The sequence below is a fragment of the Pseudorasbora parva genome, chromosome 12 (genome assembly GCF_024679245.1).
Source record: "Pseudorasbora parva isolate DD20220531a chromosome 12, ASM2467924v1, whole genome shotgun sequence".
NCBI lineage: Eukaryota > Metazoa > Chordata > Actinopteri > Cypriniformes > Gobionidae > Pseudorasbora > Pseudorasbora parva.
Genome location: NC_090183.1, coordinates 6,994,977 through 7,019,612, shown reverse-complemented (window position 1 = coordinate 7,019,612; position 24,636 = coordinate 6,994,977). Strand labels below are relative to the sequence as shown.

The 24,636-nt window shown below is 38.6% G+C and overlaps 1 long non-coding RNA gene across 1 annotated transcript in view; it reads left to right on the top strand.

Moving 5' to 3' along the window:
- Positions 1-24,636, top strand: part of LOC137093910 (uncharacterized) — an 83,743-nt gene that overhangs the window by 47,740 nt on the left and 11,367 nt on the right. Inside the window, exon 5 of the long non-coding RNA XR_010908572.1 lies at positions 17,281-17,373. This is a non-coding gene — a long non-coding RNA (uncharacterized lncRNA). The remainder of the gene's footprint in view (positions 1-17,280; positions 17,374-24,636) is intronic.

Sequence of the window (24,636 nt, the reverse complement as noted above, 5' to 3'; positions counted from 1 at the left end):
CTACACATGAGCAGAATTTCACTTCTTTTCCAGTTACAGAACGAAATATGAATGTCAGAAGGTAGGCTATATGATAATATGATACAGCACAACTGACAGAAGAGCACCGCGTGTCTCAGGACACCCGGGATGTCGCGTTTTTCCCTCTTGGTTAAAACGTGAATAGACCTGTTCATCATAATCCCGTGATAAAGCTGACAAAATAATCATAGTAATGATATTGCAATACTTTTTAAATGTTTTCAAATGAAATGCGATCATTTTGACATTTTAACCGAAAACCATGCGATCAGTTAGACACAAATCATAAACTGGCATGATTGCGACTGAGAGTGCACCAGTGTCAATCACCTGTGACTGTGGGTGAAACGTGCGATTTGAACTATGATGAACATTAATATTTCTTTATAAATTTTAGCAAGCAGTTGTGTTAGAAGGAAAACATGGTCTCTTAACTGAGTCCTGAACAACGCGCGCGCTTGTCAACATGATAACTAATATGGCAAGCCAAATGGGTCAGAATTACGCTATAGATGAAGCGCGTTTACAGTCAAACGCCGTAAAACACGGCGTTAAAAACAGTATTTGCGCCGCAAAATACGCCGTTGTGATTACAAACGCCGTAAAAAACGCGCGAAAAACATCAAGGACGCCGTATTTTGCGGCGTTTTAGTGTGCCTAAAAAGCGCCGCTTTTTACGCCGTTCAGCTTGCCATATGACGGCGAAAAAAACGCCGCTTTGGTTGCACAGAGCGCGCGTTATTTACGGCGTTTTGCTTGTAGTATAATGAGCCACACCCAGCGATTTTCACAGCCAGTCATTTTAAACGGTTCTCACCCAATCCATGATGAACTAAGTCAGACCAGACAAGTTCAGCACGGATCATTTTAGCCAAAGGAGTGCCTTTGATGGGGTATTTTCATCTACAATAGCCTATAACTCTTTGGATATTTTCATATTTACTTACATTAAACATATTAAAAGATCACAACTCGTTATCATATAGCCTACTTTAATGTAACTTTTGCTAAGATTTCATATTCAGCAATTATCCTACCCCCTAGGCCTATTCAACTTGTTACACACTTTTCACGTTAGAATAGCCTAAATAACTGGATGTTATGTTTCCAAAACGAGAAATCGTCACTAATATAAAAGAACCCGTCCCAGATAGTGTTTACAAGCGGTGCAGCAGTCGATAGTGTCTGACTCCATAGCGACCGAAATGATCGCCGGTTCGTGCCCCGCTCTTTACAGGTCTGGTTTGAAAGAGTTTAGCCCATATGTTAAATATTATATAGGCTACTTTAGTTGACTCTCACTCTAGAAATAATCCTTTAAAATGAATGATCTTCAGAACAGAAAAAGAATGGTATATATATATATATATATATATATATATATATATATATATATATATATATATATATATATATATATATATATATATATATATATGCTTTAAACAAATTCGTTTTGGCTTCATAACCTATGGATTAATATTTTGCCCTTTCAATCGCCCTTTTAAAGTAAAACAGACGACTTGAAAATATTGAAAATTGTTTACTTACATTCATGTTTTATTAATATTTCGTTGATTATCTAGTAAAATAACATTACATTTCGTTATATCCAAAAAAAAATTGTAATATGAGGACTAAAATATTTTGCTCTTTTTTTTTTGTTTGTTTGTTTTTTATATATAGGCCTCCAACCATTTACATTCAAATTAGTCAAGCCAAGCATAACAATACTTGTATACAATAGGCCATTTGACTGCATTATCCATTAAACCACTAGATAGCACAAATATTCAGCTCAGCACTTTTCCACACAACTGCTTTTGATCCTTGATGCGTTCGTAACGGAAAGTTGATTCTGCTCTAATTTGATAGGCATATCTATAGGACGCTAATTAAATGGTTAACTGTTAATCAACAAGACTTTTGAAAGAGAGAGAAAAACAGTAAGTCACGTAGGCTAAAGTCGCATTTGATTGCATTCATAATAATACCAGTAAGCTAAATAAAGCGAAATATTGTACTATAAACATAGGTTATTTTAGTTCCCCTCACTCCACAACAAATCCTTCAAATGTAACGTATTCAGAACAGAAGGCTATAACTATATAAAGTCAAAACGAAATAATTTAATGAGGAACTGAAAGTAACCAGCGTTACGCAGCCTAACTCCCTCATTCGATCCAAATGTTTCCATATTGGTGATACATTTAGATGCTAAACCATTATTTATTATAGGCTTTGGCTACTTAACTCGCGACCCAATATTGATGGGAAAAAATCACCCTCTTCACATTTCACACTTCACTCGCGGGACTCGCGGAACCCAACGCAAGTGCGGCGCGGGACTAGATTTGATGGCTGAGTGCGGGCTGTAGGCCACTCGTGTGTGTGTGTGTGTGTGTGTGTGTGTGTGTGTGTGTGTGTGTGTGTGTGTGTGTGGGTGTGTGTGTGGGTGTGTATTTCGGGAGAATACAACTATTAAAAAAAAACACATCTAGAAACAAATAAAATGTTATAAAATCAAAACAAATTACAGTTGGAGGTATAACACGTTTTTGCCGCGTTGTGCAATGTAACCAATATATTGGTTAAACAAAGCCGATACAACAAATGTTTAGAACGCAATGCCAAACAGATGCATTTAAGAGAAAAATCCCCTCACCGCTCAAGAGTTTTTGTGCAGTGCTGAATTCTGTATGGTGAAAAATCCTCTGATTATAATAAAGAAAGTTTTGACATTATATATAAAAAAAGATTCATTGTGCAGTTTTTTATTGATAACAGAGCTTTGTGAGATCGCGTTGAACTGAGATGAGAGCTTTTTTTGGAATTATGAGCGCACTTTGAGCGTATTCTGCCACGCCAAACCACGCAGAAAAAACACCTAGGCTATTTATACTTGTACGCGGACAGGAGCGGGACAAACATGCATGTTGCGAGCGGGTCTCTGCTTGGAAACACCTCAGGAGCAGTGCTCACGCTGAATGCCACGAAGTGTGGGCTACTACTGGCTATTTAAACTGAGCTGTGTAACTTTTTATTTATTAGGTTGGGTATTTTATTTTGATAATAAACTGGCTGCGATGTCAAGTTTGCAATGCCATCACAGTTCGCATGTTGTGTGTGCGTGATCGAGGCGCCTGTGCAAAAGAGCAGAGGAAACAAATAAAATCTGTAATAGTTATACATAAGAGAAGGACATTATTTAAAATAGCAAAAATTGTTTGCTTACATTGTGCTATAAAATAGCCTAAAGAAAACACGATTTGCTTTCTGTCTTCTGGGTTTCCGTTCCGTGAACTTGTTTGGAGGAGCGTCGCGCCTCACGATAATGAACCAGTCACACATTTCTTTTCCTTTTTTGTTTTTGTTTTGTTAATCTGTTAATTATTTAAGTCAATATATATTTCATGTATTGATTTCTTTTATATAGGCCTTCTTGTTTCAGTTTCTTTCATTAATTTTGATAATTATTTAATTGAAATACACTTTGCATAGGCCTATAGACATAACTCTTATGAATTTATCCCGTTTTTTTCTACGCTCAGAAGCGCTGCAGGTGCGTAATAATGATGAATCCTTATGTTCTGCTTGCTTCTGCTGCTATTTGTGCATATAGGCTAAAATTAACCTCTTTTTTTTGGGGGGGGGGGTCATTTTATTGGGTAACAGACACTTATCGATTCTTATTTAATTCTAATTAAAAATAATTTTGTCGGTTAATAAATGGATAATGATCGCATTGGTTGAAAAATAATCCCGAAATGAATAGGCTACAGTGTAATGACAAAAGGAAACATTTCTAATTTTCGGATTAAGTTTTTCAACAAGGTTAATGTTTATATTTTATTTTATTTCAGATTTATTTCAAACAGCATTCATGTTTTTAATATGTTTTGTTTTAGTTATAGGCCTATAAAACTTCATGCAAAAGATCCACATCAAATATTCACGAATTATTAATTGACAGGGAGCCTCAGTCACACTCAGGCTGTTTAATAAACAGCTATTGTTGCAAACACCATTTACATTACTTTTAAGAATAATGGCACACATTTCTTAAGTCAGAAGCTGATAAAGTGGAACACAAAACTTCTATACTCACAAACGGTGGACCATTTTCAAGTCGTTTATTTTGGATAAACGATCCAAACGATCATATTTTAGATATGGCAAACGCCTTCGTCACAAATTTGCATTGTATTGTATTTCTCTATAGGATCTGGATGGAAATGTGCCGTGTTTAGCCTGTGTAGTGTATAAGAACTGCCTGTTCATTGTCAAAATAAAATTAAGCCAACAAAATGCATAAAAAGTTATGCTATTTGAAATAGTCCGTGTACGGTCCCGTTCACATGCCAAGCTTTTGCGCATGTTTGTTGTCGTCTTGTCGTCTAGTATTGGAACACGAAGAACAAAACTTGTAAATAATAAATAGTTTAACATACAAATAGCCTACATCTTGAATATGGAAACTTTGGATTTGTGACAAATGAGAGAGGTAGGCTATAACTCGCGTTTCTGTTTCATTTCTACTTTAAACAAATTCGTTTTGGCTTAACACACACACACATAGCTATATATATTTCATTCTTGTTCTATTCTGAATATCAGTAATTTTAAAGGATTATTTCTAGAGTGAGGCTCAACTAAAGTAGCCTATATAATATTTAACATATGGGCTAAATATGATATAGCCCATTTATATATAGTATATATAGGTTATGAAGCCAAAACGAATTTCATTCATTTTAAAGGATTATTTCTAGAGTGAGGGTCAACTAAAATAGCCTATATCATATTTAGCAAATGGGCTAAACTCTTTCAAACCAGACCTGTAAAGAGCGGGGCACGAACCGGCGATCATTTCGGTCGCTATGGAGTCAGACACTATCGACTGCTGCACCGCTTGTAAACACTATCTGGGACGGGTTGTTTTATATTAGTGACGATTTCTCGTTTTGGAAACATAACATCCAGTTATTTAGGTAGGCTATTCTAACGTGAAAAGTGTGTAACAAGTTGAATAGGCCTAGGGGGTAGGATAATTGCTGAATATGAAATCTTAGCAAAAGTTACAAAGTATGATAACGAGTTGTGATCTTTTAATATGTTTAATGTTAGTAAATATGAAAATATCCAAAGAGTTATAGGCTATTGTAGATGAAAATACCCCAAGGCACTCCTTTGGCTAAAATGATCCGTGCTGAACTTGTCTGGTCTGACTTAGGGTGCGTTCACACTTGTAGTTCGGTTCGTTTGGTTAGTTTGGTCCGGACCAAAAAACAAAAACAAACATAATAGTCCTGGTCCGCTTAGCGTTCACACGGGCATTTTTAACAGCGAACCTAAAGTTACCGAACCAAAGGCACAGGGAGACGCTCACAACCTGATTGGTCGGTTTATATGACGTAGGAGCTCGTTTACCGAACATGCAAAACAATGCTGTGTGCGGATTACACGCGTGGGCATTTTATGCGTGTACATATGGCATTATTTTTTACCAGAGAACTCATGAAGAGCTCATGAAATGTTCACAACATTCAAAACAACGCTGTGTGCTGGATTAAACGCGATCATTTTATGCGTGTAACACATATGGCATTATTTTTTACCAGAGAACTCATGAAGAGCTCATGTAATGTTCAAAACAACGCTGTGTGCTGGATTAAACGCGATCATTTTATGCGTGTACATGTGGCATTATTTTTACCCGCTGAGAACTCATGAAGAGCTCATAAAATGTTCAAAACATTCAAAACAGCAGCAGGATTTCCTCCGTTGCGCAGAACAGAGACGGCCGTTCTGTCGTCTGTACCTGCTAATAATGGGCAACACAGGAACTTTGATGAGAAGAGCAAGGTATGCTTTTTGTGTGTTTTTTCTAGCATTTTCGAAACATGCTCGTCAGACCAAATATTGATAAGGCTCTTCCTCGTTGCTCTACGTTTGCCCTCTAACGTTAAAGTTACTCATTTTGGATAACGTACACCGATCTTTCCGCGTCGTCAAATCAGCTGCATTATGCGTGGCATCTTGTGACATTACGTCCGGTTTTTGGTCCGTTTACATGTCTTTGGTCCGTGTTGCGTTCATATATCAATCGAACCGCACCAGAGTTCGTTTGGAAGCGGACCGAGACCCATCTTTTTAGCGGTCTCGGTCCGCTTGTTTGGTGCGCACCAGAGTTCGGGTGGCAGCGTTCACATATGTTCAAATGAACCGCACTAACCGAGCAACCGCACCAGGGTTCGTTTTAATCGAACCAAACATGACAAGTGTGAACGCACCCTATCATGTGCTGCGTTCCAGTTCGTTTTTATCACGCCCTTCACTCGCAAACTTCCCTCCGTCTCGTTCACTCGGATGTGCGTCATGCCTACGTTGGATGAGTGCCCACTACTGGCGGAAACTTTGCAAATGGACTGAACTGGAACGCCCTAAGCCCTTGATCACTTGGAATCCATTATGGAGTTGATATATTATTTATTTTTTACCTTTACGAAATTGTTTAATGCAGCATTCTATATGTATATGGATGTGTTTGGGTTGTTTTAAATGTTTTTAAAAATAGTTATAGTTGTTTGTGGTGGGGTAAATTAAACGTGATATGTGGTGACGTCACAATTGCGTTGCATTGTGGTATATGAAGCTGTCTGAAGTGTACATATGAAGTAGACTCGCTCACTCGGTCAAAATCGAGGGAGCAAGGGTCTGTCCATACAAACTTCCCTTGTCCACTTCACGAAGTGGAACGCACTTCAAAATGGCGGCAGGGATTCCCCCAAGGGGAAGTGCTTAGGGAAGTTTGCAAGTGCGTGTCTTAAAGTGGAGTGGAACGCAGCCAGGGATTGGGTGAGAACCGTTTAAAATGACTGGCTGTGAAAATCGCTGGGTGTGGCTCATTATGCTACAAGCAAAACGCCGTAAATAACGCGCGCTCTGTGCAACCAAAGCGGCGTTTTTTTCGCCGTCATATGGCAAGCTGAACGGCGTAAAAAGCGGCGCTTTTTAGGCACACTAAAACGCCGCAAAATACGGCGTCCTTGATGTTTTTCGCGCGTTTTTTACGGCGTTTGTAATCACAACGGCGTATTTTGCGGCGCAAATACTGTTTTAAACGCCGTGTTTTACGGCGTTTGACTGTAAACGCGCTTCATCTATAGCGTAATTCTGACCCATTTGGCTTGCCATAAACTAATCCTCACCTGGTTGCGGACGCCGCCGTGTGCACTGAGACGACACGCGAGGGGAGGGGGAACAAAAGCAATGAGGCGGGAGGCGCGCGAGCGGGAGCGAGCACAGCACAGGGAAGGCAAACAAGCAAAGTGGCGGAATCAGAATTTAATATAAACAATATATCGATATATACGATATGTCCAAATCCATATCGAGTTGAAAAAATATCTCGATATATTTTAAATATCGAGATATCGCCCACCCCTACTTGCAGTACTCATGTTTAATACTAAACTCTTTGCCTTTTAGTCTTAATGTGCATCTGGAGCTGTAATGCTGTAGTTTATGATTCTGGATGGACACATTGGCCATATATGAAGCCAAAGCTTCGCTCAGCCCTGATTATGGCTCATGGTGGTATTGTTATGCAAATGAGGCTTTGCATTATTGAGCTTAAAGACTGTCAGAGTGCAAAAGAGCCAAAAGCTCAAGAATAAAATGTGATTAAACACAACACACAAACATACAAGAAAATGTATGCATTCTATGTTGGCCAATAAAGCCAAAGTGTGTCAGTCAGTGCAGAGAGACAGATTCAGATCCTATGGCTCTAACCAGGGGCCCTTAATGGCCCTCACAGAGCCTCCCGGTGAGCTAATTACTCACTGCTTAATTGAGCCGGCCTCAACATACTTTAAATGAAACTTACACTTTTGCCTCATCCAATCGGAATTATGCTCTTTATTACTCTAATATATTGGTTCTGGTGAGCCGTTGAACACTTAATAAAGCATGCATTTGTTCTCATTTGGAGGCTCCGGCAGGCCTCAGGACTGTGTGCTGGTCAGAATGACATCACCCCCTCGGCCCTCATGAGATGACCACATTAAATCAATGTATGGATCCTGCCACCTACTGCCAATACTGAAAATGACATCTAAGAGCTATTAAGTGAAAAGCAATGTGTGCGATTCATCAACACTCACACAGACTCCAGAGATAATGAGGAGATTTACTTTGTGCTTCATACTATTTAAGGATTGCAAAGGTGGTTAATGCTTTACTGTCAAAGTGAACCATCTTGAATCTGATGCAGTCTTTTGTTGCATTTTCTTCAACCTATTCGTAATTTTTTATGATACTTCATATAGGTTTTATAACACTTCTTTTAATTAATTTAGTTGTGGTCATGAAAAACAAATGTTAGATGTGCCATAAAAGATTAAAACAGATCATAAATGTTGTGTGTGTGTGTGTGTGTACACAAATGTGTATAATGACATGGGTATGACATAGTTTTTACAAGGAGAGGGTGAAATATGAGGACATTGGCCATGTCCCCACTTTTCAAAATGTTTGTAAAGAGTTTTTTTTAGAAAGTAAAAATGCAGAATGTTTCCTGTGATGGGTAGGTTTAGGGGCAGGGGCAGTGTAAGGGGATAGAAAATACGGTTTGTACAGTATAAAAACCATTACGCCTATGGAGAGTCCCCGTGTGTGTGTGTGTGTGTGTGTGTGTGTGTGTGTGTGTGTGTGTGTGTGTGTGTGTGTGTGTGTGTATTCCATATGGTTTGTTAGGATATGACAAAATCTGGAATCTAAGGGTGCAAAAAAAATCGGAATATTGTGAAAATTGTCTTTAAAGTTGTTCAAATTAAGTCCTTAGCAATGCATATTACTACTAATAATTATTTTTGTATATAATTACAGTTGGTAATTTACAAAATAACTTCATGGAACATGATCTTTACTTAATATCCTAATGATTTTTGGCATTAAAAAAATGGATAATTTTATAATGAAAATTATCACAAAAAATGACCTTAAATGCCTAATATGTTATTTTATATTGTATACTGTTTGGTATATACAATATGATTATATAAATTGATTGTATGATTATACAAATACATTTAATATATAATATTGGAGATATTGATTAAATAACATATACCGTTCAGTACGTTTGTTTTTAAAAAATGTTTTAAAGTCTCTTATGCTCACCAAGGCTGCATTTGTTTAATCAGAAAAAAAATTAAGAACAGTTCATTTTGAAATATTATTGCAATTAAAAACAACTGTTTTCTATGTGAATGTATTATAAAGTGTATTGTATTCCTGTGATCAAAGCTGAATTTTCAGCATCATTACTCCTCAGTGTCTTCAGAGGTCACATGAAATCTTCAGAAATCATTCTAATACGCTGGTGTGCTGCTCAAGAAACATCTCTTATTAAAAATTGTTTTATTATTATTATTTTGAACTGTAGTGTATCTATCTGTATATTTAATGATACTGCTACTGTATGTTTAGTGTGCATATGCACTAAAACAGAGAGACTGGCCTCTATTGGACGTAATCTGCTATTGCACCTACATTAAGTCAAGCAATGGCTATGATATATGAATCATTTTTATCTCATTTGGGTATTTCAGATCTGATTGGCTCCAGTGTAAAGACACATACACAGATCAGATGTGCAAAGTTCATTAGCAGCTTTGGTGACATTATTGACATGTTTCAAACCGTACAGCTTCTTCATGTAGGTCCAGCACTGGGTTAACAAGCTCTTTGATCCTAAAAATCTCAATATTGCTCATGGAAGCATAAAATGTATTTCTGATCAATGGATTCGATTCATTCGGTTTGACTGCGTTCTCGTTAACCAATCAGGATTGAGCTCAGCCGTTGGACAGTAGTGGAGCAGTGTTGTTTTTTTCCCCTCTAAACAGGAGTTAATAACTGTACTCGAGAAGAGAAACATGAACACACACACAACTTCCACATTACACACCAGGGAACCTTTGCCGACACTTAAGTTACACCAAAGTCTCAAAATGAAAGAAACGACTAGCCGTTATTCAGCGCTAAATGATCTGATATCAGGGTGTGTGTGTTCGTGTGTTTATTTGAAATTTAGCTGCGGGTAAATAAAGACAACAGCACAGCGCTGCAGTCATCCACAGGGGTTGATCTTTACGGCTCTCAAATCGCCTGTTCACACTCAGTTTGAGGATCCACATTTACAGCACAAGACGACTGTTGGTTTAGCGCTCAGACTTGTTAGCAAGTGAACGTGCTAGCTGCTTTTATGCTTTCGCATCAGATCAGTGCCTGTTTCTTGAGGTTTTGGCAGGTTTGGACAAGAAGATATCATTGTAGAGGCCCATCCCAGAGGAACACTGGTTTGCTCATTTGTTGCTCATAGCTCAGGAGATTTTAAGCCACCATGAAATCAAAACTGACCTTTTTTTTTAGGGAATATTGCTGTATTTATTCTACTTGAATGAGCTGTGCACATCATTCATTTTAAAAATGCATGTGCCCTCGTGATCTATAATCAAAATAAGTTCTCTGATGACGTGTTTACTCCTATGAAGGCGGGGCAACCTGTCACTCACATGAGATCCACCAATAGCAGACCACAACCATCCAATCAATTTCCTATTGGACAAAATGAAGTCTTCTGCTTAATGCCGACTGCTTTAATTGCTTCAAATGTCTGTCCTAAAATTTTGTCCGAAATTCTTTTGAAATTCACTGACACCTATAAAACTAGCAGAGGTAGCTAACAGGGATATTAATTATGGAGTTTATATTTAAATAAACTGATATTTGCCCATTTCTGCTGTCAAACAGTCAGATAAGACATTGGGATCTCTTCTGAAACTCAAGATGGAATCTTTTATTCTCAGAAGAAAAATCAGCAGACACCAGCATCAAGTCTCAAGTTTTTCAAGTTTGGTCTCCCTTATTTCTGTTTTTGCTCGTAGAAATCCCCTTATTGGGGATTTTTCAAAGAATATTCTCTTTGTATTCTTAGTTTTATTTAACTTAATTTCAGTCTCAAATTTTCTCCTTAAAAGCTAAAGACAGAAACAGCCTTCAATTTATCTCCATTAAGTCACGTTGTCATGTAGAAGAAATAATTAACATTTCAAAGATACGTCATTTATGATTTCTTTTTGTCTGATAGGTAGAATAAATGTTGCCCAATACTTTCTTTATCTCTGAATCTTGTATGGAACCTCTTTTTGTGTCGTCTAATAGGCAAACAAAAGCTCTGACGTGTCTCATTCAGCTCCATGGAAACTCTTTATTGCACAGTCTTCATTCAGGTCAGCTTGTTAAGTGGCTAATTACACTGCAAACACAATAACGGCTGCCACGGGACGCTTGTGAGGGAGGGACCCGGAAACTCTTCAGATAGCTGTGTGACACACACACACACACACACACACGTTGGTACACCTATCATTATGAGGACATTCACTGGCGTAATGGTTTTTATACTGAGAGCTAATTACATCTTCTTACCCATAACTCTACCCCCAAATATCACAGAAAACGTTCTGCATTTTATTTTTATAGAAAAAGTGTTTAGTGTGTTTATTTAGCATTTCGAATTATAAGGACATTAGCATGTCCTTATTTTGGGGATGTGGCCTGAAACCTGAATACACACCACAATATAAAAACTTTGGATGGGGTACAGGCCGTAACAGTAGGCTCATACATAGGACAAACTAGTACACATACACGCACACACACAGGCACACACACTTGCACTCACACCCACCCACACGCACTCACACAGGCACGTAAATACCAACACACACACACAGACAAAAAGAAACGCATAGACACAAAGACACTCACAAACATAACATGCACGCGCACACACAGTCACACACAAACACACAGACATGGCCACACATACATTACACACACACATGCACACCTGACCCACGCTATCAGATTAGAGTGGGACTCACCTTAATAAGTCTTTATCCCATCTAGAAGATGAGAATATGGGTAATATATCTCAAAATGATCTTGATAAAAACGAATTTTCCTATTAGATTCAACACGTTAAAAGTAAGAATTAAAATCAAACAAATCAAGTAAAAAAAATGTTTATTCATTCATAGAACTCTTTATAATTAGTTCATTTCTGCTTTAAATAAAACATTTAAGTGATCCCACATCTTAATTAATATGACGACATTTTGAGCTAATTCACAGAAGTGACTCAAACTTTTAACTTGTAATGTTTTACGTGTGTGTGTGTTACGTATTAGAATAAAGGCATGTGCCAGATGGGTGCAGGAATGAAAAAATAGTGGAGCAGACTTGGTGACGTCAGCCATAAAGGTGCATTTTAATAAAAGCTCAGGAAGACAAACATTTGTTTTCCTTTATCACTTGTGCTGAAGAATCACGCACATTAACAACAGAAACATGCAGTAAAAATAAATAATTAAATAGGGTCCAATTTCACGTGGCGTTTAAATCAGTGGAGCTATTAAAACACAGTCCTTCCTCGTGTTGTGAAACCAGTCTAATCACACGGCCTCTAGGAAATTTAACAGCCAAATAAAAGACCATCGCAAACTTTGTAACACCGGCAAAATCATTGCAAATCTACTGTGAATATTCAAAATATCACCCAGCCTTAGATGAGAGCATTTATACAAAATCTAAACTGAGATTCATTCATCTGAAATGAAATACAACCAAATTTGTGCTGAGACGTCCAACGTTCCCTACATACACAAATAGTCCACTGCCTCCAGACAGCGTCTGAATTAATCTTAACAACAGCATGAAAAACGCAGCTTATTGGCACTGAGAGAGAAAGAGAGAGAGCCTGTGGGAATGAAAGACATGTATGTGAGGAGGACAGGAGATGCTCTGCTCTGCCCGGCGTGTTCTTTGTTGACAAAGTTGGGTAATTAGGGGCAAGAGCCCATTAAAGGAGAATATTCAAAGGGTGATAAATGGCTTTAATAAAGGAGCAGTGTATCCCTTTAACAGAGACAAATCCTCCCCATCTTTCTCATGCGCTGATAAAACACGCCACACAGACATCTCTTTCATCTCACCTGCTCTGGACCTAAAGCACTTCCTGTGCTACACCGCCCCGGTGTCCCTTCCTCTGCTGATTATGTGTGTTTTTGTTTGTGTTTTAAAAAAAATAATGCTATATCATGAGCGTGGTGTGCTTCGCTCAGATATAAATCTTGTACACAGAGCGCACAGACATTAATTAGGTCTATAAAAACCTCTCTTTGCTTGCTGGGTTGAAATCTGACAAGCCAAACACTTTAAAGTTTTGCGAATCATCTCTTGCAAATTGGGCGGCGAGGAGGCTCGCAGGCCGCGAGGAAACGGCTCTCGTGTTGAGAGCAAAGAGCAGCTCTTTTATGAGTCCGGCAGGCTGGCCAGAGCGTAATAGTACATCTCTTTTAGGGCCTGTCTACATTATCCCCACAAAAGCCTAGAGACAAAGCTGAAGAGAAACAAACAAAACTGGTTGTGGAGGAAGGAAGGAAGAATGAGAATGAAAGGATGGATTATATGTTTGGTATTGCCATACTACTCCTATGAACTGTGGTATGCATTCTGTGTGGCATTTTCTCCATGTATGTGGACTTTGTATATTTGCCAACAATATTTCAGGATTCTTTGCTGAATAGAAAGTTTAAAAGAACAGCATTTATTTTAAATAGATGTTGCAAATGTCTTTCACATGATCATCTAATGTGTCCTTGTTGAATAATGAATGTTTTTGATTACCTCTTCATCACTGCACCCTAAAGTGGGTGGGATATATTAGGCAGCAAGTGAACATTTTGTCCTCAAAGTTGATGTATTAGAAGCAGGAAAAATGGGCAAGCATAAGGATTTGAGCGAGTTTGACAAAGGGCCAAATTATGATGAGACAAATTAAGCATGAGAATATCAGAACTGGACCACGGAGCAATGGAAGAAGGTGGCCTAGTCTGATAATTCACATTTTCTTTTACATCACATGGATGGACAGGTGATTCGCTTACCTGAGGAACACATGGCACCAGGATGCACTATGGGAAGAAGGCAAGTCGGCAGAGGCAATGTTCTGCTGGGAAACCTTTGGTCCTGCCATCCATGTGGATGTTACATTGACATATACCACCTACCTAAGCATTTCTGAAGACCAAGTACACCCTTTAATAGAAACAGTATTCCCTGGTGACTGTGGCCTCTTTCAGCAGGATAATGCTCCTGCCACAAAGCAAAAATGGTTCAGGAACAGTTTGAGGAGCACGAGTTTGAGGTTTTGACATGGCCTCCAAAAGCCCCAGATCTCAATCCAATCGAGCATCTGTGGAATGTGCTGAACAAACAGGACCGATCCATGGAGGCCCCACCTCACAACTTACAGGACTTGTTGGGGCCAGATACCACAGTACACATTTGCTGTTTTGGCAGCAAAAGGGGACCAACACAATATTAGGAGTAATGTTATGCCTGATCTGCGTGTGTATGTATGTATGTGTGTATATATATATATATATATATATACACATATAAATATTACACACACAAAACATACAAAACACAAAAGTATAATTCTATAGATTACATCCTATAGTTATCTTTTGATCTTTTAATCTAAATTAATGTTTCAAATACAGAAAATAAAATCAGATGCAAGTATCTTCACTTGTAAAATGTTTTATATTTTTTGGTTGAATGTCTAGCAAAAATTGCCCATGCTAAGATTTTGATCATAATGCAAACAATACTGCTAGCCTGACAAGCCAGACCCACATCAAGATGTTTGGTCTGGAAACTCACCATTGACAGCTCAATCCGAGGGGCGGGATAAACGGTTGTCTTTCAAACTCCCTCTGCACGCGATAGGATAGCGCTACAACCAACCAAAGCAACGAAGGTGAAGCGGAGCTTGTTGATAGATTAAACATTCGCCGTTAGGGTTGGGCATCGTTTTGATTTGAACGATTCTGATTCCGATTCCTACTTTCGATTCCGGTTCTTTTCGATTCTCGATTCCGATTCTTTGAGGGGTGGAGTCAAAACATGTCACATCGATATTCAATGCTATTTTCAATACCACGGGGGGAAAAACGCTGCATATACTGTCAATTAGATATTTTTTATATAATTATTATTTTTTTGTCTTTTGAAAGTCTCCTATATAAACATTGATCAATTACTATTAAAATTCTCTCACATATATTTGCTAACTCAATGTATTTTTTACAACGGGGTAATTGTGTTGCTATAGCTTACACACAGCACAAGTAAGCTTGATTTCGAATGGTAAATTGAATTAAAAAAGACGACTAAACAGTAATTAAATAAGAACAAATAAACATATTACAAAAAATAGCACAAATAAATAAAATAGAATAAAATATATAAATGAAAGACTGCTTTATTTTTTCAGGTAGGTCTAACTTTCAGGTAAGAAACTGAATTAAAAAATGCAAAGTGGCTTATTAAATTTAAAATAACATTGGATAATGTTTTTTGCAAAAAATTAAATAGTTTCATATAAAACCATTAAAGTTACACACGTTGATCAGTCAAGAGCAGTGTGATCGTTTGTCTTTTTGTAGGTTGACTTTGAATAACTGCTGTCCCTTTAAGAACTGCCGCACTCATGGATCCTGAACACTGTTCCTGTGACTCATTCTTCATTTCTTCCTGAATTGTTTATGACTGTGTTTACATTAATACTCTTCAAAATGTGCACTGACAATTTGGTTGGTTGTATTTGACCAATGATAAGCTGGAAAAAGAAGCAAATATTTGCACTTGTATGTCAGAGGGGGCTTTATTACGGTATGTGTGTGTGCGCGCTTCAGATGTGAGCCTGAAATCTGAGGGATTCGTAGAATTATGTGCAATCCTGCGTGAAATTCAGACCGATCACACATACTAACACTAACACGCTGTCGTAAGGAAAAGTCCAGCAGAACGCGCGTTCGCCGTGTAACCGGGCTGAGTGAGAATATGTGGCTGCGCGTCAACTCGCTGTCGGTCAGAGAAGGAGAGGAGAGGAGGGCGCAGCTGGGATCGAGAAACTGAGCAGGCTATCGTATCTTTTCAGATATTTCAGTATCTATATTTTTGACAACACTAGTTGCACTGTGCCGACACAGGCTTTTTAAAAGTGAAATAAATCCACACTTCAGAGCGCCGTTTACCGGGCTTCTATGGCTAAAAGAACAAGCGGGCGCGCAAGCACCGGAAATCAGGTGGCCATGGAAACCAAAACTTGCGCGTTTGGAACCGATGATCGGAACTGAAAACAAATTTTCTAAACCATTCCAATGGAATCGTTATTTTTTAGACGGTTCCAAGTTGGAACCGGTTCTCAATGCCCAACCCTATTCGCTGTATCCGGTCTGCAAAACTCCGAACACATCTTCCCTTTTTAAGAATGACTTCAGTGCCGTTCTTTGTTCTTTTCTCAGAGAAAAGCTTAACTCCAAGTCTTCCAGAGTCGCGGTCAAAGCTGATTCGAAAGACCGCCGTTCGCCAGTTTCTGTGTTTACTAGAAGCACGCAAGTGCAACTCTGCCGTCATTATGTAAAGCCCCGCCCACCGACTCTATACACAATGTGATTGGCCCGACCAGAGTTTGGCGTTTACAGCTCAGAAGTGTATTGACAGTTCCTAGACGACACTTGCAGCAGATTAGATTTGCTGCCGCTAGGGTGCGTCTAGATTTCTAGGCTACAAGAACCAGATTTGTTGCCCTGTGCCTTGCAGCGTTGAGTAGCCCTGTGCTACAGTATACAAAATATTTACTAAGGTGTTTTTTACACTGATTGCATATTTTAGCACACCTAGAATGCTGTATTGACCAGCATGAAGGAACGCAACGATCCATTTTATAATGTGTAGCATGTAGTAAGCAGTATATCATACTGACTGAACATATCCACTGAATACAGGGCTGTGTGGCAGTCATGTGTCAGAGGTTACGGAGAGAGAGCAGGCTGTTCAGTATTCAGCGTGTCTGTGAGGTCTCCATCAAAGCATCAGCCTCACACCTGCACTTCCACATAGAGCTTCATCTGCCATGTCATCCGGTGACAGCCCTCCCGTTCTGGCCCCCTCAGACCATCTCCAGGGCACAGCGGACCGTGACACAACGGAGAGATCACATCACCTTCAGACAAACAGCCAGAGCCAATTAAAAACGTATGAAACACTAATGAACCTCCATCTCCCGCTCACTCTCACTGTCTGTTTTTCTCCTTTTCTTTCTATCTTCAGATTCTTCGTTCAGGGATGATTGACAGGAATTAATCTTCTCAAGGTTCAACCCATCAACTGAATGACAGCTAAAGATCAAAAATGATATGAATGGTAAGATAATATGGTCCTTTTTTAACATTATTTCACATAATGGCCCAAAACATAACCTAACAATTGAGTCTTGGGTGGTTAAAGGGTTAGTTTAGCCAAAAATGAAATTTCTGTCATTCGTTACTCATGTCGTTCCAAACTTCGTTCATCTTCAGAACACAAATGAAGATATTTTCGATAGCTCTCTGTCCTTCCATTTACAGCTACACAACTACCCCTTTCAATCGGCAGAAAGGTAGTAAAGACATCATAAAGGTAATCCATGTGATTCCACTGGATGACTCTCAGTTTGAACTCTTTCCACACCAGCGTTTCTTTAAAAAGTTGACAGCCACTGCCAGCGTTTTTGATTTTCACAAAAATGTTGTGGCCCCCAGTATATTTTTTTGTATGAAATCTGAACATGCAATATATTTACATAAAAAAGAAAAAAACAGAGCCTCTACTTTTAAACATTTTATTCTAGCTTCATGAGTTCTTTTTTTTATTAACACTTAAATGTGGAAAAGTTTAATAAAAAAGCAACATTTTGAATATTTTTGATTTTATTGCTTGTTTTTGCTAGCCTGACAAGCCAGACCCACATCAAGATGTTTGCTCTGGAAACTCACCATTGACAGCTCAATCCGAGGGGCGGGATAAACGGTTGTCTTTCAAACTCCCTCTGCACGCGATAGGATAGCGCTACAACCAACCAGAGCAACGAAGGTGAAACAGAGCTTGTTGATAGATTAATTCGCCGTATCCGGTCAGCAAAACTCTGAACACATCTTCCCTTTTTAAGAATGACTTCAGTGCCGTTCTTTGTTCTTTTCTCAGAGAAAAGCTTAACTCCAAGTCTTCCAGAGTCGCGGCCAAAGCTGATTCGAAAGACCGCCGTTCGCCAGTTTCTGTGTTTACTAGAAGAACGCAAACGCAACTCGGCCGTCGTCATTATGGCCCCGCCCACCGACTCTATACACGATGTGATTGGCCCGGCAAGATTTAGGCGAATACAGCTCAGAAGGGTATTGAGAGTTGCTAGACGACACTCGCGGGGAGATTCAATTTGCTGCCGCTAAGGTGCGTCTAGATTTCTAGGCTATGTTTTTGGCCTGTTTCGATCCAGAGATTCTGTACTCTTTCAGAAGATGTGTAACAGCCATATAACGAGAGAACATGGAAAGTCAGAAAATTCTGTCAATGGTGGGGACTAAAATACTAAAATATTACATTATCCAATAACCACTAGAGCAATGTTATATATTTTGAGACCATATAACAAATTTATTTAATATGATAAAACACCGCTGCATTACCCCACATACTCATGAATGGAAGATTTCATCAAAAATATCTTTATTTGTGTTCTGAAGATGAACGTGTTAGGCCCTGTCCCAAATGGCACACTTCATATGCACTTTCGCCTTATGGACTTAATATGGCTGCCGCGTGCTGACCGTAGGTCTGTCCCATTGTCATTTTAGGATTCAGAAGGGTACTCGCGAGCGCCCCCTTTGCAGCCAATATGCGCTCTCAATGCGCACTTTTGCTGGTGCGAGCTCTGCAGCAGACCTCTTCCTGACAGTCAAAGCGGCGCTACGTAAACGAAAGTGCGGACTCTTAGGAAGACCGCAAGTGTTTAGGGTGCCATTTGGGACAGGGTCTTATGGGTTTGAAATGACATGAGGGTGAGTCATTTTTGGGTGAACTATCCCTTTAACTCCAAACACTTCCCTAAGCACTTCCTCTCGGAAGAATCAAGATCCATAGACCACAATGCAACACGGTTGTAACGTCACAAAAGCAACTTAATTTAGCCACAAGTGATCAAGGGTTAAGGCATACCATTTAAACACATTGCAGATGAATTTTAAAGGGTTAGTTCACCCAAAAATAAAAATGACCCCATGATTTACTCAACCTCAAGCCATCCTAGACGTAGATGACTTTCTTCTTTAAGACCAACACAATTGGTCGTCTGTCGGAAGCTAGTTATTTTAGTTGATAAAGTTTTAAATATAGATATTTTTCTTACAAAAATCCATTGCTTCGCTTCAGAAGGCCTTTATTAACCTCCTGGAGCCAGTATACTACTATAATACTTTTATGATGGATGGATGCATTTTGTGGGCTTCAAAATCACAACCTTTAATTTTAGATTCAGAATATTTTTAAATATATATTTGATTGTTTTCATCTTAAAGAAGACAGTCATTTAAGATGATTTAAGGGTGAGTAAATCATGGGATAATTATTTTTTTTATATATCCCATGGGGGTGAACTATCTACAGATTATTCCTGTATTTTTGAAACTGTATTATTGTAAAATAAGGATTTACTTCAAAAAGGCCACAGCGGTCTGTCAACTGATCATACAGCGCAAGTAGACCTGCAGGTTAACAACTTTTACTGTCACAGTTATAAAATAATTTGGAGTGTCATTTTGCTTTCCCCCCACCAACAGGGATTCATACTTCAGGATTCATATAATTCCATTTAATAATTAAGTCCCATTAGTGGCAGACTGTAATACTTTTACATCTTTAACCCGTGCCCGTCATGGCTCTCCTGTGAATCACTGTAGTGTGATGACTTACATAACCTTTATTCGTCAGGAATGGAGTCAGATACCTTTCCAAAATAATGGCAAACATGATAAGTGACACAGTATTATCTGGGATACTTAATGTAGGATGCTTAACGTAATGTTCCACGATTGCCTCCTAACTATAGCATGAAATGATCCACTCAATAATGACAAGAGTAATGAAACGCGTGATGTTTTGAAAGCTTGCAGCATCTGTTTTCCGCATGTTAGCGATCTCCTCTTCCAGCGAGAGACGTAATTAACCTTGCTTATAGAAAGGTTGCCTATTTGAATTACTGCGTTTTTGTTATTTAGGAAGAAAATCATTTTCTCGGCTTCATATTGGATGAAATATTGCCCGAGACATAATTTTTATTCGGAAGCAGCTCTGCGCGAGATATTATTTAAATTACCTCTCCTTGGGCTAAATTCTGCTGAAATATCTCCAGTTTGATTTATCATGCAGTCACAGTGAGAGAATGAAGCATATGAGGGTTTTATTACGACGAGAGAAACGTCCACGCTCCTGCATAAAATGAGTCTGACTGAATCCTGCAGTCACATTTGGACACTAGATGTGAATTATTACAGACACAAGCCTGTCCACCTGCCAATTAGACCCGCTTCATAATTCAAGATGATTCAAATATTGCGATTTGTCTCTTTGCTCTGCCAAGATTTGTAGATGATAATAAAAATACATTTTGTTGTTTTGTTTTAACAGGAAAATTCTGCTTAAATGCTTACACAAATATCAAATTAGTACGATTATTCAGCAAGGACACACTACAATGAGCAAACGATTTCTATTTCATATAATTACTGTTCTTTTGCACTTTCTATTCATCAAAGAATCCTGAAGAAAGCTCCATCACAGTTTAACCAAAAATATGAAGCAGCACAACTGTTTTTAACATTGATAATAATCATAAATGTTTCATTAGAATGATTTCCGAAGGATCATGTGACACTGAAGACTGGAGTTATGATGCTGAAAATTCAGCTTTGATCACATGATTAAATTAAATTTTACTATATACTAGCATAGAAAACAGTTATTTTAAATGGTAATAATTTTTCAGATTTTACTGTATTTTGAGCAAATAAATGCAGCTTTGCTGAGCATACTCTTTTCAAAAACATAATCCCCCGGTTTCACAAACAAGGCTTAAAAAGTCTACAATGCATCTTTGAGATGTTTTCACTGAAAGCAAACATATCTTAAAATATAGCAGTGCCATTTTTTTGTCTCAAGACGCACACCAGTAACGTTTATAAAAGCTACTTAAATGTCCTAATGGATCTATGACCTAATCTAAGCCCTGTCTGAAAACCAGGCCTAAGAATCGCACGGCCCAAACTTTTTCAACCGTAGTTTTTTCATCATTTAGTCATTTCTACCCAAACTACATAAAACAGTCCAGCTGTCTTATCATTATCCCGGCTCTTAGTTGTATATTTCAGTGCACAGAAAATGATCGCTGTATTTTACGAGCTGATAAGCAAACATTTCAGACTTTGTGAAAACTCAGTTTCCCATTATTCAATTTTAACGCGAGGCCATAAAGCTCCAGAATCAGTTGTGACATGTTGCCCTTTAAGACTGTCGTGTTATATTACCTTGCAGATCACATTTCATGAGTGTCTCATTAAAATAAACTCAGTGTGTTTTATGTGCACGTAACAGACAGATGTTGAGCTTTTAAAGTGTGATGATGTCTCTGCTCTGAGACGGTCCTCCAGGACATATCGGACGTTTGTGTCTGTCTGGACTGTTATATTCAGTCTTAAACACAGAGTGGGAGAAGTTTTGAAACATCTGCACATCCCAGTTTGCATATTGTAAATGATAAAATAATCAATACTGTTCAAAATGAAGACAGATGTTGTCGTTTTTAGGACAACTGACTTCATACAGCTACTAGAAATCACCAAAAGTCAGATAGCGCCTTACACAATGTGCAGCATTTCAAAGCAGCTTTACAGAAAACAACTAATACAATTACGCTTATATCCATTTTCCACAGGTCGTCGTTTAGCAGTTTCGTTTACAGCTTCATAGAAAATTATTTAATATCATTGTTACACACCCAGTGAGCAAGCCATGCTGTTACTGTGATGTTAGTGTAAAGCCACTAATATTAATGTAAAGTAAAACTTAAAGTATAAATTGAAATAAAATGGAAATAAAATTATTCACAGTTCATATTTGTAAATGTTTTACACTGGACATGTTGATTTACAGACTATTTCTGTTAAAAGAATTGGGTTTAAAAAATACAGGAATAATCTGTAAAAATAATACCATTAAATTACTGTAATTAAAAAATAAAATTTTACAGTGTAGAAATATTACCTTTGCAACTAACGGAAATAATGTTTATGTTATGTAAATTAAAGATAAACGTTTCAAAAACCTTATTAAAAAATGACACGAAAAATGACACTACGCTAATACAAAACTTTAATTTAATTGCGTCTTATCCAAAATATCACACACCTAGTGGCATCAACAAATTATATATTATTATAATTCATAATTATAATTACAATAATTACAAATGCAGTTTAAAGTAAGACTCAAACGATGAAGAGAAACACTTTTAAAGGAACTGTATGTAAGAAATGTATTTCAATTAATGATAAAATGGGGATGCACCGCTCTACAGTCATTTGAAAGTGATTGCAGTAGCAGTTTTGGCCACAATCTTACATACACTTCCTTTAAGAGTGACTTAAGTGTACAAATACTTTTTGAGTTCCACCTGCCACTCATGAATCCAAGCATCTCTTTTTAACGACCCTCCCAAAAAGCCAACAAGAGACCCGGGACCCCGAAGCCCATAGGCCGCACTGAATTATTGAGCGTGTCGTGGAGCCTCTGACTGCTGTCCACACAATGAATTACAATGTGAATCCTGCTCTAATTATGACTCTTTCAGATGGCAGACGGGGGAAAATTGAACCTGAATATTTCATAATCTGCATCTCCTCTTCAAATGAGAGATCATTTTGGAATCGCATGCTAATTTTTGTCACGGCCCTGAGTTCCCAATAACAGTAATTGGAAAAGTCTCTGAAGGAGTCGCTCATCACAGCCTGAAATGATAAGCGCTGATGCAAACTACCGCAAACCTCGACTTTACGCCAGCTGTCGACATTTTCTGCTCCATAACTCAACTGATTTTTGTGTATGAATACAGGCCTCTCAGAATGCTGTGACGCAATAATGCAAGTCCATATTTTGACAAATGACAAATGCTTGTACAGAGGACAATTAAGAGACCTTAAAAATTCCTTACAAAAATTCTACAACCATAGTTTATAAACTTTATATTTACAGGTCCTTCTCAAAAATTAGCATATGTGATAAAAGTTCATAATGTAATGATACAAATTTAATTTTCATATATTTTAGATTCATTGCACACCAACTGAAATATTTCAGGTCTTTTATTGTTTTAATACTGATGATTTTGGCATACAGCTCATGAAAACCCAAAATTCTCAAAAAATTTGCATATTTCATCCGACCAATAAAAAAAAGTGTTTTTAATACAAAAAAAGTCAACTAATTATGTTCAGTTATGGAATTGGGAATCCTTTTGCAGAAATGACTGCTTCAATGCGGCGTGGCATGGAGGCGATCAGCCTGTGGCACTGCTGAGGTGTTATGGAGGCCCAGGATGCTTCGATAGCGGCCTTAAGCTCATCCAGAGTGTTGGGTCTTGCGTCTCTCAACTTTCTCTTCACAATATCCCACAGATTCTCTATGGGGTTCAGGTCAGGAGAGTTGGCAGGCCAATTGAGCACAGTACCATGGTCAGTAAACCATTTACCAGTGGTTTTGGCACTGTGAGCAGGTGAAGGGTCGTGCTGAAAAACGAAATCTTCATCTCCATAAAGCTTTTCAGCAGATGGAAGCATGAAGTGCTGCAAAATCTCCTGACAGCGAGCTGCATTGACCCTGACCTTGATAAAACACAGTGGATCAACACCAGCAGCTAACATGGCACCCCAGACCATCACTGACTGTGGGTACTTGACACTGGACTTCAGGCATTTTGGCATTTCCTTCTCCCCAGTCTTCCTCCAGACTCTGGGACCTTGATTTCCGAATGACATGCAAACTTTGCTTTCATCCGAAAAAAGTACTTTGGACCACTGAGCAACAGTCCAGTGCTGCTTCTCTGTAGCCCAAAAGTGTCTTGACCTGGGGAATGCGGCACCTGTAGCCCATTTCCTGCACACGCCTGTGCACGGTGGCACTGGATGTTTCTACTCCAGACTCAGTCCACTGCTTCCGCAGGTCCCCCACGCTCTGGAATCGGTCCTTCTCCACAATCTTCCTCAGGGTCCGGTCACCTCTTCTCGTTGTGCAGCATTTTTTGCCACACTTTTTCCTTCCCACAGACTTCCCACCGAGGTGCCTTGATACAGCACTCTGGGAACAGCCTATTCGTTCAGAAATTTCTTTCTGTGTCTTACCCTCTCGCTTGAGGGAGTCAATGATGGCCTTCTGGACAGCAGTCAGGTCAGCAGTCTTACCCATAATTGCAGTTTTGAGTAATGAACCAGGCTGGGTGTTTTTAAAAGTCTCAGGAATCTTTTGCAGGTGTTTAGAGTTAATTCGTTGATTCAGATGATTAGGTTAATACGTAGAGAACCTTTTCATGATGTGCTTATTTTTTGA